The sequence below is a fragment of the Monopterus albus genome, unplaced genomic scaffold (assembly GCF_001952655.1).
Source record: "Monopterus albus unplaced genomic scaffold, M_albus_1.0 scaffold2.1, whole genome shotgun sequence".
Classification (NCBI taxonomy): domain Eukaryota; kingdom Metazoa; phylum Chordata; class Actinopteri; order Synbranchiformes; family Synbranchidae; genus Monopterus; species Monopterus albus.
In genome coordinates, this window is record NW_018127882.1 from 4,909,150 (window position 1) to 4,921,306 (window position 12,157).

A 12,157-nucleotide genomic window follows, 5' to 3' on the forward strand; every position below is an offset into this window, starting at 1 on the left:
GGGAAAGGCTGGCAGGAGGATGTGTTAGAACCGCTCGGGGGGATGAGTGCCCTTTGTCCACCTCAGAGAGAGATGCTTTGACACACTGGTGTCCTCAATGAAAGCCTGGACAGACTGGATCCTTTATCAAATGTTGTTTGAGCCAGCTAAACATTCAGGGCCAGTGGGTGGCCGCAGGGGCTGCGAGGAAGAAACAGAATGGGAACGGTAGTATTCAGTAATATGTCAGTGTTGTGTTTTTTAAAAGGGGTTTTTTCATTGAAGAAATCTACTGAAACATGTCAGTCATCATGGGTTCTACATTTGTTCCTATTATACTTGGTCTACTTTGGTGTGTTCTTGGGGCTAAATTTTGCCACCCCTCAGGAGGAAGTGCTAAAATGAAGAATGAAGGGGGGGTTGGCTGCATACATGCAGAGCAGTTACCAGTGATTGGTTAAATGTCCACATCTTCAGACTCCAAGCATTAGCATTACAGCTGACTGCGTGTGAGAGAGGAGCAGCCCCTCCTTCCTCTAAGAAACCGACACAGAGAAAATACAGTGGAAAAATGCAGCAGGATGTCTGCCTCAACCTCGGAGGCTATGCTTGGGGATGGTTAAGGGAAGTATGGGTATACCACTCGTTAGGTTCTGATAGTGGAAATGCAGCAAAAGAGTGAAGCAGATTTAAGGTCTACATCAAGATTCTGTCAGTATGTGCTGTATCTGTCAAAGGCATTATATTGGACTTAGCCACTGTCCTAAAGTTATTTATATTTTTGAATCCAGAACAAATTAGTGAATTAGCTTTTAGAAACCTGACAAATATAAGGGCTATGATACCCACTTTCTGTATGTTCTCCAGTATCATCAGTGTGGATCCTTCTGGACTTAACTAAATTTTACATATTAAATCCATGTTAAGTGCAAATTTTTAAGTTGGTGTGTTTCCACCTACTGCTATTACGTAACTAGTTGGTTCACTGAGATTTGAGTTGTTGGTGTTAACTCTCCAGTCAGATGCCATCGAAGATGGAGTTGGTGCAACAAGATGATCTAATTAAAAGAGCACTGCTCCTCAAGCGTTGTAAAATCTTGTGGAAAAATGTAAGAGAAATGTGGCCTTTCTGCTTGTTTCATGTATTCATTTTGAGGAAAGCAGTCAATGTAATCTAATGTTTATGTGGACTGGAAGCGTCACTGACAGTCTCATGCTTCATGTGTGTCATGAGCAATTTGCAAAGCCTGTATCCACTGTACGTTGTTGTTTTGCTTTTACTGATACACACCTAAGCAAATCTAAAAACAAAGATTCCACTTTGGTTTTGCACACGTTGAAAATCCACTCAAAAGAGCTCGATGGAAATGCAGTGACTGAATTGTGAAAAAGATCCTAATTGGGAGGACTGGGAGAAATCTCGGTGGGTTGGTACTGTAGGTTGAGTACTGCGGCATAACTAATAATATTAAACTTCACTTTGAGATAACAGAGCCGTGTGCTGCGTTTCTGGCTCATTCCCAGTGTTCACCCTCACAGACTCAATGAGGAATCAGGCCTGTCCTGCAGTAAACCTGGCCGGTGCTTGGAGGCTCTCTCCTGGCACTGCCAGACTTTGAGCTGGTTGCACATTCCCCAACTTTCCCAGTGTCCCAGTTCCACATGAACAATTTTTAAAAGTTATTTTAAGCCACATCAACACAAGAAAGCACAGGGCAAAGTAACAGTACAGTGTTCACATTACAAATTAATATATAATTTTTAGGTAATGTTTTTTTTAAAAGTCTGGCTACACTTGTAAGTTTTATGGCGTGAACCTGTATGGTTGATCTGTTGAACTTTATACTATATGTTTTGGTCTATGCTTTGTAACATTTTGGGACCATGTTGGAAATAAGTGTTTTTCACTTTAACATGTTATCCCTTGGATTCTTCTACAAAATGTTCATCTTTAAATAAAACATACCATAATCCACCAGGAATATGTGCTCTGCTGATTGGCTAATACAATACCTGGTGGATAATGCTGCATTGCTTTGCAACAAAAGGTTGAACCTGGTTCAACTTAAATGCTGGACAACCCTACATTGCTTTGCATCAGCCCATTGCGTTGGTACCCTCACTGCACCGACAGCTTGTCTCCATTAAACCGGTGAGAGGGTGGCATTCTTTGATGCAAGGCTACTGTTGGTCTGAATGCTGCCTTTGTCTCTCTGTATTAGCCAGCCTCAGTCATTATTTAAGAGCAACTTCAACTGAAGTGACTGGCCATAATGTCACTTGATTTCAAGGACCACCACAGTCTTACAGTCCCTGGTCGGAGTCCTTTCATACTGTTGTTAAATAGACTGTATTAAACCAGTTTTGCTTCATCGCTATGAAGGATTTTTTTTAATACTAATTTAACAAGCCATGGCACAAACCTTCTTTCACGTTCTCAGCAGCACTGAATATACAAAGCTTTGTTTTGTACAGAGGCATAAAAAAAAAGATCGTGAATAATCACATAAGCAGGTATGAACACCCTTCATGAATAAGTCTGAGCATGTGGCCCTGGGAATTTTTATTATGCGATTTTTGTTTCATCTTGTCATCAGCATAACCTAGAAATTTAGAGGATTAAGATGAGCAGCTGATATAATTTGGTTTCTCACATGGAAGATACACAAATGGAAAGGTGGCAAAACAAAAACAGGCCTGAATTAGCTTTTTTTTTTGGTTACATGAACGTCTGTTTTGGGCAGCGAGTATTCTTTCCTGTTTCCAGTGCGGTGAGCAGCTCAGTGATTTCTTGTGTAAAATGGACATTTGTTCTTTGTGGCCTGTTATTTCCATCACTGTAATGCTGGTTTAATATGAGTTTCATTCTCATAAAAAGTGACACTGACTTAATCATGCAGACTTTTGTTTGGTGCACTGGCAGATGTCACCGTATGCTTGCTGCATAATATCTAGACATCAGTGTGTGCTTTCTGTGTATGTTCTCCACAGGCTAAGTATGAAAACATTAATAATTTCATATTTGATTAACCAGTTCTTTTTTTTTTTTACAATTGTCTTTTCATTTCATAACATTGAACAGTTTCAAACACTGAGCCAAACATGCTATAATTTAGTCTGACCTTTTTTATGCACACATCTACAGCGTGTCACATTATTAACTGTGAACAGGAGGTTTAAAATTGAGTTTGAGGGTCTGAAATAGTTGTTCTGGGTTTTGGCTGTCTGATGTGAAAGTAAACTGTCTCACTTTGCCTCTTGCAGGTGTCTGTCATATAATTTCAGATAGGAAGTCTCATGAACATTTTGCACATTGAGTTCATTAAACCAGTGCAACCAATCAAATATTCATTGAAACAAATGTAAGAAAATGTACAGACATACTGGTTAGAGCTCAGCTATCAGTGCTGTAGAGGTGTTATAGGCAGGGAAATGAAGACGCATAACTATAATGTGAATTATGAATGCCGCTTCTCTGCTACTCTGAAAATAGTTTATCTCCTCTTTCTGCCGGCTGCTTGCTGCCAGCTTAGCATTAAACTTTTATATCTGTTTTGAACTGTTTGGGAGTGCTCTTTTTTTTTCCTGCCAACCTCTGCACTGCATCCCCACTAGATTTATTAGAAATGTGACATACCTTTAAGCAAACCTATTTGCTGACAAACTTTCTCTAAGTATCTTCTCTTCGCTTATTATTTTAAGGGCTCTTGTTTTCACACCTGTCTGTGCTTGGTCTTCACTGCAGGCTGCCTTTGGGCACCATCAAAGTGGATTAATGCGGTTATTGGTGTTGGTTAATGGTCAGGATGTGAGGGCTGGACTCAGAGAAAACACTCTGGTTGCTGTTAACAATGCTATCAAACCTGAGGCCAGGATAGAGTTGCTTTACAGGGCCGTATTGTGCCAGAGCAGCAGATGAAATCCTAGGGAGGAGAGGGGACACTCATTGGCATTCCTCCTGCGTTGCCTCACTCCCCGTTTCTTCCCAGTGGCCAGCACCCAGCGTCTGAGCAGTCCTATAGTGCAGGCTGCTGTCTGCTGATAATAAACAGGCCAACAACCGGGCCCGAGCCACAGAGGTCTGCAGAGTTAGTGCATGCCCTGCTTTGTCTATCCTTTACTTTATGTTCAGTATCACCACATTTTAAAACCTCTGCTGTTACTGCTTTGCTCCTAGGTCTGAGTGTCACTGGGCGTGTAGGAAAGAGGGTTAGGAGGGGCTAGGTGGTTGGCATTTAGCCCAGTGCCAATAAAGGATTAAACTCCAAAAGACAGCTGTTAAATGGTGTGCCTTTTTCAGCCTCTTATCAAATCTCTTTCAGTCCACTGGGAAGGAGTCTCTGACCTGTTCCCTGTATTGTAGGTCCCCCACCAGCGTGAGGAGATCACTGCTGCCACTGTTAGTGCACATCCAAGCCTCCCCCGCCCTTCCTCCCCTTCCGCGAGCGCAGGGCAGCCACAGAAGCATTGGTTCGGTTCCAGCGAGGCTCTGGTCCTGCAGCCACGTCAATCACGTCTTCACCGCTGGGTAACTATCAAGTGTGCAAACGGTCTTCTCCTGCCTTTGAAATTATCAGGGATGAGAAACACAGACATATGAGATTATGTGGCTTGGCTTTTGGAATTTTTTTTTCTGTGCTTTTTGTTTCTTCTGATGTCACTCGTGTGCATTTTTATGTAAAAGAGGCATTTTCTCCAGCCAAGCATGCCATACACTCTCTCTCTCTCTCACACACACACACACACAGAGGTGCCAGAGGACTCAGGAGGGATCTTGAGGGGTTTCATCAGAGCTGATGTGTCTTTGTCTTTGTAAGTCCATTGGCTTTGTTCGACTCTGGCGCCAGGTGTCATCCACTGAACTGTGTCGAAGTCAGTCACTGCATTTCAAATTATGCTTCCAGTGAGGTGAAGAAAAGGAGGATAAATCAGCGATGTGTGAAATCTTAACTCTTAATGCTCTACAGAGCACTTTAGCTTAGTTCAGCTATTTGTTTTGGTTTTAAAGCTCACAACTCTACTGCCTTGGTTCTCCCCCTCATCATTTATTTGCTAAATTTGCTCCCATTGCAACTTTTTTGACTTTATAAAATACATTTCCAATACTTCCACTCAGATGCTTTATGAACTAATTGATGGAGGCTTACTATAACTCATTTAATACCTTTCTTTCACTCTTTTTTCTGTTCAGTTTTTTCTCTTTTTATCCTAGTTTCTCTACTTGCTTGTCTGTATTTGCATTCCATCTCTTCAAAGCTCTTAAATGACCTAAATGAAATTATGTCCATGTAGGTTAATTCAGTTTCCTGCCTACACATGAATTAAGATTCACATGATCACCAAGACAGATGTAAACCATGACATCCTGTTGTTTTCCTCCATGCTCTCCCCTCCAGCTTCGCTGTGACATATTTCATCACTGTGTCCGCCCACACTCGGCCGTCATTCCGGTCCCGTCGTTTGAGGCTTCTCCGAGTTAAATAAATGGGTCCTGGGTTTCCACTGAGTTGTCATTTAGGTGTGTTTGACCCTCTGGAGCCAATTCAATCACTGTCTACCCACAAGTAATATCCTCCGCCTACCCTTATCTCTAACTCCACATTACTGAGCTTCAGCCCCAGTCTTCAAATCAGAGTACAACAGAGGGGAGGGAGGGAACAAGGAGGGAGCTTAGAGAAAGTCATAAAAGATAGCTGTTGGACAGAAAAAAGGAAGGAGCTTCTGTGTAGATATACAGCGAGTCTGCAGCAATTCTAAGGTTGTAAGCCCAGCTCAGTGGCCGAGGTTGGCAGGAAAATTAGCACTGTGCAGTGCTCACTCACTTATCCAACTGGTGGGGCATGAGGGAGTACTGTATTTCCTCACCTCAGTTACTGCACATAACAGATCTGGTTTTGGAGTTACAGCTTATTAAAATATTATCTCGCTCCATGACATTTGGGTTTACTAGACTTTGCCACTGAGGAAAATATTCCTCTCTCCTCTTCCTTCTTTCTTATCTGCAGGCTGACGGATTATAGTCTGAGCTGATGATTGACAGTCTACAAGTGTAGTTCATGGTTTTTATTATTTTGCTACAAAAGAATGGAGTGACTGCACCGTAAGCCTGCACCCTGACGTGTTCATCTGTTCAACTGCTGAAATTAGCCTCTTCTCATGTGTCGCAGAACGTCCCCAGCCAACTGTACGACAATAAGCTAATGTGGCAGCACCCACTGTATTTCCATGCTAATCAACAACAAAGTAGCATGAACAGCAGTCATCAGCTTGTTTCCCTGGGGTTTTTCCCCTCCAGAGCTCCCAGCTCATAATTCTTCTGTCTATGCTGTATAACCTCTGCTGCATAATTTTCTGCTTTATATCATAATCCATGTGTTAATAATGCATATGATTACTTGGTACATTTGAAAGTGGCTAAATATATCAACATCACATTAGTGCTTTAGGTTTTTAAACATCTCGTGTGAACTCCGCCCTACAGAGCTCAGTCTCACCATCATTCACTGTTCCTGTGGCTCTTCATTAATTTGTGTTCAAGGTAGCTAGGCCAGCTTGCCTACCCCGAATGTCCCTAAGGCTGTCCCACTGTCAAAGATCCAACACATCATGTTCCACATCACGTTTTCTTTCTGATTCCACTTCTCTACTTCCTTGATACAGTTTGATCTTCTTATTTTGTCTTTCACCTGAATCCTCTGCTTCCCTCCTCTATTGTCTTGTCGTCATGTGCAGTGATGAACCGGAGGCTGCCATGCATGTGTGTTTGTCCTCCACACTATTTCCAGGCCGCGCTCCTGGTGCCGAGGGAGCAGGCCTGAGGATGAGCAAATGTGGCACTCTCCTATCATCTTCTCCCTCTTCTCACCAGTCTCCCATTTCCTGTCACATCTCCCGCTCCTTCTCTTTAGCCCTTTCTTTCCCATTTCACTTAGCATGTATCTCTCCTTCACTCTCTTTGCCTGTCGCCTCTGAGAATGATGGGTAATGCTTGGGGAATGGAGGTAGTGAAGGAACAGAGATATAGCTTCTTGACAGAATCAGCTTTTATATTTGTTCTTCTGATGTGTGTGTGTGTGTGTCTGTGGTTGTGTGTTTTATTGAAGTGTAGTTGGGGAAAATTGGTGGTAGTTTGTCTTTACACCAGTGTGGGAATATGTGGGAGATTAGTGTGTTAGTGATGCTTGTTGTGTCTCACTGCTCTCACTTGAGGAAACAAGAATTTAATGTGTGTACTATGGCTGAGTTGCATGTGTCAGCGGTACGTGAGGAGGGTTTTTGCATATGTGTTCCCTTTGGTGGCCCTGGAGTGCGAAACTGGAGAATGCACAGTAACGTTACAAAAAAACCCAGTATTTCAGAAAGCAACAACATTTTAGAAAACACAAAACTTGGTAAACTCCCAAAGAAAAGTTGTTGTGCCTATATTATTTTTGTTTGTTGTGTTTTCTGTTTGGGCTTTTCTAAAAATGTTTTTTTTTTCTTTTTGCTGTTGCTGTGTTTTCTGAATTATCATTGTTTTATTTAATGTAGTGTTTTGTGAAATTTTGCTGTGTTTAGAACCTCGGAATCACTGGAATCCTCACTCCATGTATATGTGTGTCCAGTCTGATGTACCCTCATGCGGGGTAGTTGGCATGCACTTGTGTAAAATGAAATCCATATCAGCAGGCAGCTATTCAGATAAGATTAACAGCACCTGAAATTTTCTTGGTTCGGAGACAGATGCTTGCCTCAGAACATTTCCCCTTTCCTCCGTCCTCCATCCAAATTACATTTAATCTCAGTCTAAGGATGTTTCCCCTCACTTAACCCTGCCTGCCCACAGCAAGACCTGTTCTTGCCATTAATTTGATTTCTGATATTGTTATTACAGGGCAGTGTGATTAGGAGAGCATGAGCTAGATTAAAGGCCTGTTTAATGCCACATTGAAGCCAATTAGCTCACTTTCACCGCGTAGACAAATGGCCATAAGTGCTGATATTACAGTATGTATGCTGGCTGTCTTGATGTTACAGAAGATTGTCTCAGTAAAAGCAAAGGGAAATGAATTTTTTCTTATAAGTACAATGTTGACAAAAAAAAATCATTAAGTTTATTAATGATGGATGTTCTTGAGAAACCCATGCTGCTTTAATTACCTCCTGAATTAGTTTTATGACTTGAACCTTTTTTGAACTAACAGCTGTGATTTGACTTGAAAAAATGTTTTCTGTTATTTCACATAAGAACCATGATGCATTGTTGAAAGTATGCACATGTAATAAATCAGTGTTCTTTTTTGCATAGTGAAAAAGAGATTTAGATAAAAGTGTACAATATGGGCTTGTGGGTTAGTGAATAACGCTTAAATAGATGTCGACATCATTTATATATAAGGATGTCACCAAAGGCCACACTGAGGAAATGTGATTATCATTTATGCATAAGTACCATTACTGTGCGTGCTGAGAAAGGTGATAACAGTGTTTTAAAGCAGCTGAAACAAGTACAGTTGTTTCATCTCTTCTGAGAGGGTGGCTTTAAAGCAAACTACCTCGCATTAATGGTACTGTGTGACTGGAAGTCATGGTGGAAAGTAACTAACTACATTTGTTCAACTACTGGATTTAATTACAGATTTGAGGTATTTGCATTTTATTTGAGTACTTTCATTATATGGTGGGCTGTATTTCATCTCCTCTACATTTCAGAACAAATGTTTTTTTCTTTACCCCATTATGTTTATCTACAGCTATAAATAATAGTTAGTTACATGGCAGATTAAGGTTTGAATTTTAAAAATTACAATTCTCTGTGTTGTAGATAAATATGATTCATAAACCTGTGTCTTCCAGAAAGTGCTGTTACCAGAGAGACAGAAGAGTACTCAATGTAAAATGGAAGTGAAACACATCAAACGGCTAATCCAAATCCTGAACAGGAGATATTGTGGCTGGTGGAGGAAACTGTTTCACTCATCAGCACCTACAGTTTGTTATTTCACAGACGCGACAGGTCGTTAATTTGCTTCATGTCCATTTGTTTGTCTTTCACATTGTAGTTTACTTTTTGTTTGACTAAAAATGTAAAACATTTTGTCATAGTTCTTCTTATCAAATGTTACTTTTTATTTAAGTTTCATCCTAAGAATAGGTCATAAGAAAATAGTTTTTGTTAACAAAATCAACACTGGTGTCTGACTCGATGAATTGTACATCGTTCTTCTCATTTACCCATGTAGGGGACGGGGAAACGTCACACATCGTGCCCTGCCTTTCATGCAGGCAAGATCATTATCATGCTTTCTGTGTGAAATAGTGTGGAGGTGATTGAACTGTAGCTGGGTGGAGTGTGTATGTGATGCTGTTACTCTGTGTTATGAGCCATTAGTGGGGCTATGAAACCGAAAAAAAATTCTACTTTTATAACAAAGCCACATACGGTGAGTGTGAACTTGTGTACACTAGGTGTCAGGTTATGTGATTGTGTTGATATGCATGGTTGTGTATGTTTGTGTACACACTGTGCTGCGTTATTTAGCATTCGGTAGACATTCTTGCACCTTTAGTGCTAATCCTGGAGCACCATAATTGTAAGGGTTAGGGACACAGGATCTTCTTATTGGCCCCAATGCCAGCAATGAATTGCCCTTCATTAGGTAGAAGTTAATCCCTACTTATAGGTAGCGGAGGCCAGCACGGCAATGACTTAGTCATTACTGTGTAGATTCTGCTAGAGACGGGCATTTGTGTGAGGTGATGAGGACAAGTCTGCTTGTTCAGGAGTTTAACAAAAAACAAGACTGGACATATTTGCAATGTGTTTCATTCCTAGGGAATAGCTCTTTAAACATGAACTTATCTTCCATTTACTAATTTCCATGAGGTCTGGAGTCTGACACTATGAGCAGAAGGCAGTGAAACACTGAAAACCAGTCCTGTTGAGTTTTTAGCATTTTATCAGTGGTACATGTGTTGTTTACCTCTGTGTACCCAGTCTAACATCTTTTCTCAAGCAGCAAGCTTATAACATTCAAGGTGTAACATAATAAATTCCTTTTACTTTTGCAAAATTAATAGGAGGACTTGTTGTTTCCAAGTAATGCAGAATATGATTTGTTTGTGTTCTTAACAGTGCTAAAAGACTGAGAACACCTTTTGCCAGAAGTTACAGGAAAGAGGGAGGCTGCTGCTGTTTCCCACTTACAGGGCTTGACAGGAATGGAAACTGATAATCAGCAGTGCTTTAACTCAGGAATGATGCCCAGGATGCTAAAAACTTTAAGGAGATACCCGAAGGTCGGTATCACATAGAAAAAATGCATGCATTTTTTTTCTCATCACTAATTGGTTCATGTTTTCTACAGCAGTCATGTACACAGAAATTATCCACAGCTGACTTGATTATCTCTGTTGCAAAGTACCATCTTGTACCCAGTTTCAGATGACAGCATCAAGGAAAATGCCAAAATAAGCTTATAGTATAATGAATATCTAACATGATACTAATCTGTTTAAGAAGCTTAAGTTAATATGGTGTTCTCTTACTGAAACTGTATTATTTGTGCTTTGATAATGCAGGTGGGATTGGGATCAAATAGTGATTACAGCAGGCATGGGTTTTTCTGTAGGCAGCTCTTGGTCGACCACACTATGAGATAATGAGTCAAAGATTTGAGTGGTGTCACGCTGCAGAGAAATGGCTCTGATCCACATTATTGGAGAGGCAGAGTCATAAATAATATGCCGTTTGTTGACCAGAGTTCACCCTGACTCCCTCTAATGTCTCATTGAATAGTGGATGTGGGCAGATGGACAGCGGTGAGAGAGAGCACGTGTCATTTGTAGCAATATTAGCTAAATGGCCTCGCATGCCGCTCTTCATTTTGTCAGCAGAAGGATGGGCCACTAGAAGGTACGCGTTGCCATGAAGGATGACAGGATGTATCTGAGCGGCAGAGTGGAAATGCATATCCTGGCTTATGCTTTCCTGCTTTGAGAAATTCTGTGCTCGTGCATGTGTCGGCAGCAGGAGTTATGTGGCACTGTGAAATTGAACAAACAAGTTAATAAAATCCCCTGGCTATCCTTTACCCAGGAGTGTGTTGAAGTTGACAGGCATGAGCTGATATGTGGCTCGGGTCGTTATTTGTGCAGCGGACATTTTACACCCTCAGGCTTTTCAACTAAAACACAGAGCCACCAATGTAGGCAGCCTCCAGATTACTTTATATTTGGATTAACTTGTGAATGGATGCTGGTCAGTTACCCCTAGCTCCGAGCCTGATTCCACAACTGAGCTGAGTTGGATTGTGGGGTTGCCATGTCACAGTGGGGTCAGATGAGCAGACGGTGTGTGTGCCTGTGATTGAGAGCGCTGTCACAGCACCTGTGGTCACCGCCTCTGAGGACCTCTGTGGGCATGAATAATGTACACAGTGGACCTGAGTGATGGGTGGTGTAATAATGCCAGGCAGAATAGCGTGACCAGAAACCTCAGTGACAGCCATCGTCTTAACCAGTCTGCCAGCCACCACACACACACACACACACCTACCAGGGGAGAGAGATGTATTTAGCTTGCATTCTGCTCCTGAATGGTCTCTCAAGTGCTGCTGTTAGAGTGAAACTGTTTTGCTTTCCTCTAACATCTGAAAATTTTATGTAGCTTTAGAAACATACCCTCGCCACTCAGATGAATAGGATCTTAAAGTTGTTAGATGTAATGACGTGAGTCCCAAAGGTAGACTCCTGGGACAAGGCAGATTTAGTTTAAAAAAAGGCTTTACTGAAATGTCGGTCGGCATCTTGAGAGTGAAGCCAGAAATCCACAGCACAAAGGTTAGTCGAGAGCAGGTACAGGCATTCAAGCTTGAGCAGCGTAGTAAACTCGAAGACAAAAGACTGTGAAGAGAAACAAAAGTGTTTAAGTGTAGTCTCACATATCTAAAGACAAAATTGTGTTTATAGGACGTTTTAGTGGTCACAGTAGACATGGGGTAAAGGTCTGTAGTCACCAAAAGGGCAAACTATGATGAATGGTACAAATATATATGTATAAGCACAGGTGGTGATTCCTCAAAGGTGTTGCACTCAGTGGAAAAGTGGAATTGTTGTGTAAAGAATAAAAAAGAGATCTTGACAGGGAACCTCAGACCTTCTGTAACTTCTCATCTCAGCATACCTCACCGGGTTCTGC

The 12,157-nt window shown here is 41.4% G+C and overlaps 1 protein-coding gene across 5 annotated transcripts in view; it reads left to right on the forward strand.

The window, feature by feature from the left end:
• drp2 (dystrophin related protein 2) overlaps positions 1 to 12,157 on the forward strand; it is a 155,465-nt gene that overhangs the window by 39,119 nt on the left and 104,189 nt on the right. For all 5 annotated transcript variants that reach the window (XM_020590522.1, XM_020590558.1, XM_020590547.1 and 2 more), the window contains exon 2: positions 4,343 to 4,507. The gene's annotated coding sequence lies outside the window, so the exon portion shown is untranslated. The remainder of the gene's footprint in view (positions 1 to 4,342; positions 4,508 to 12,157) is intronic.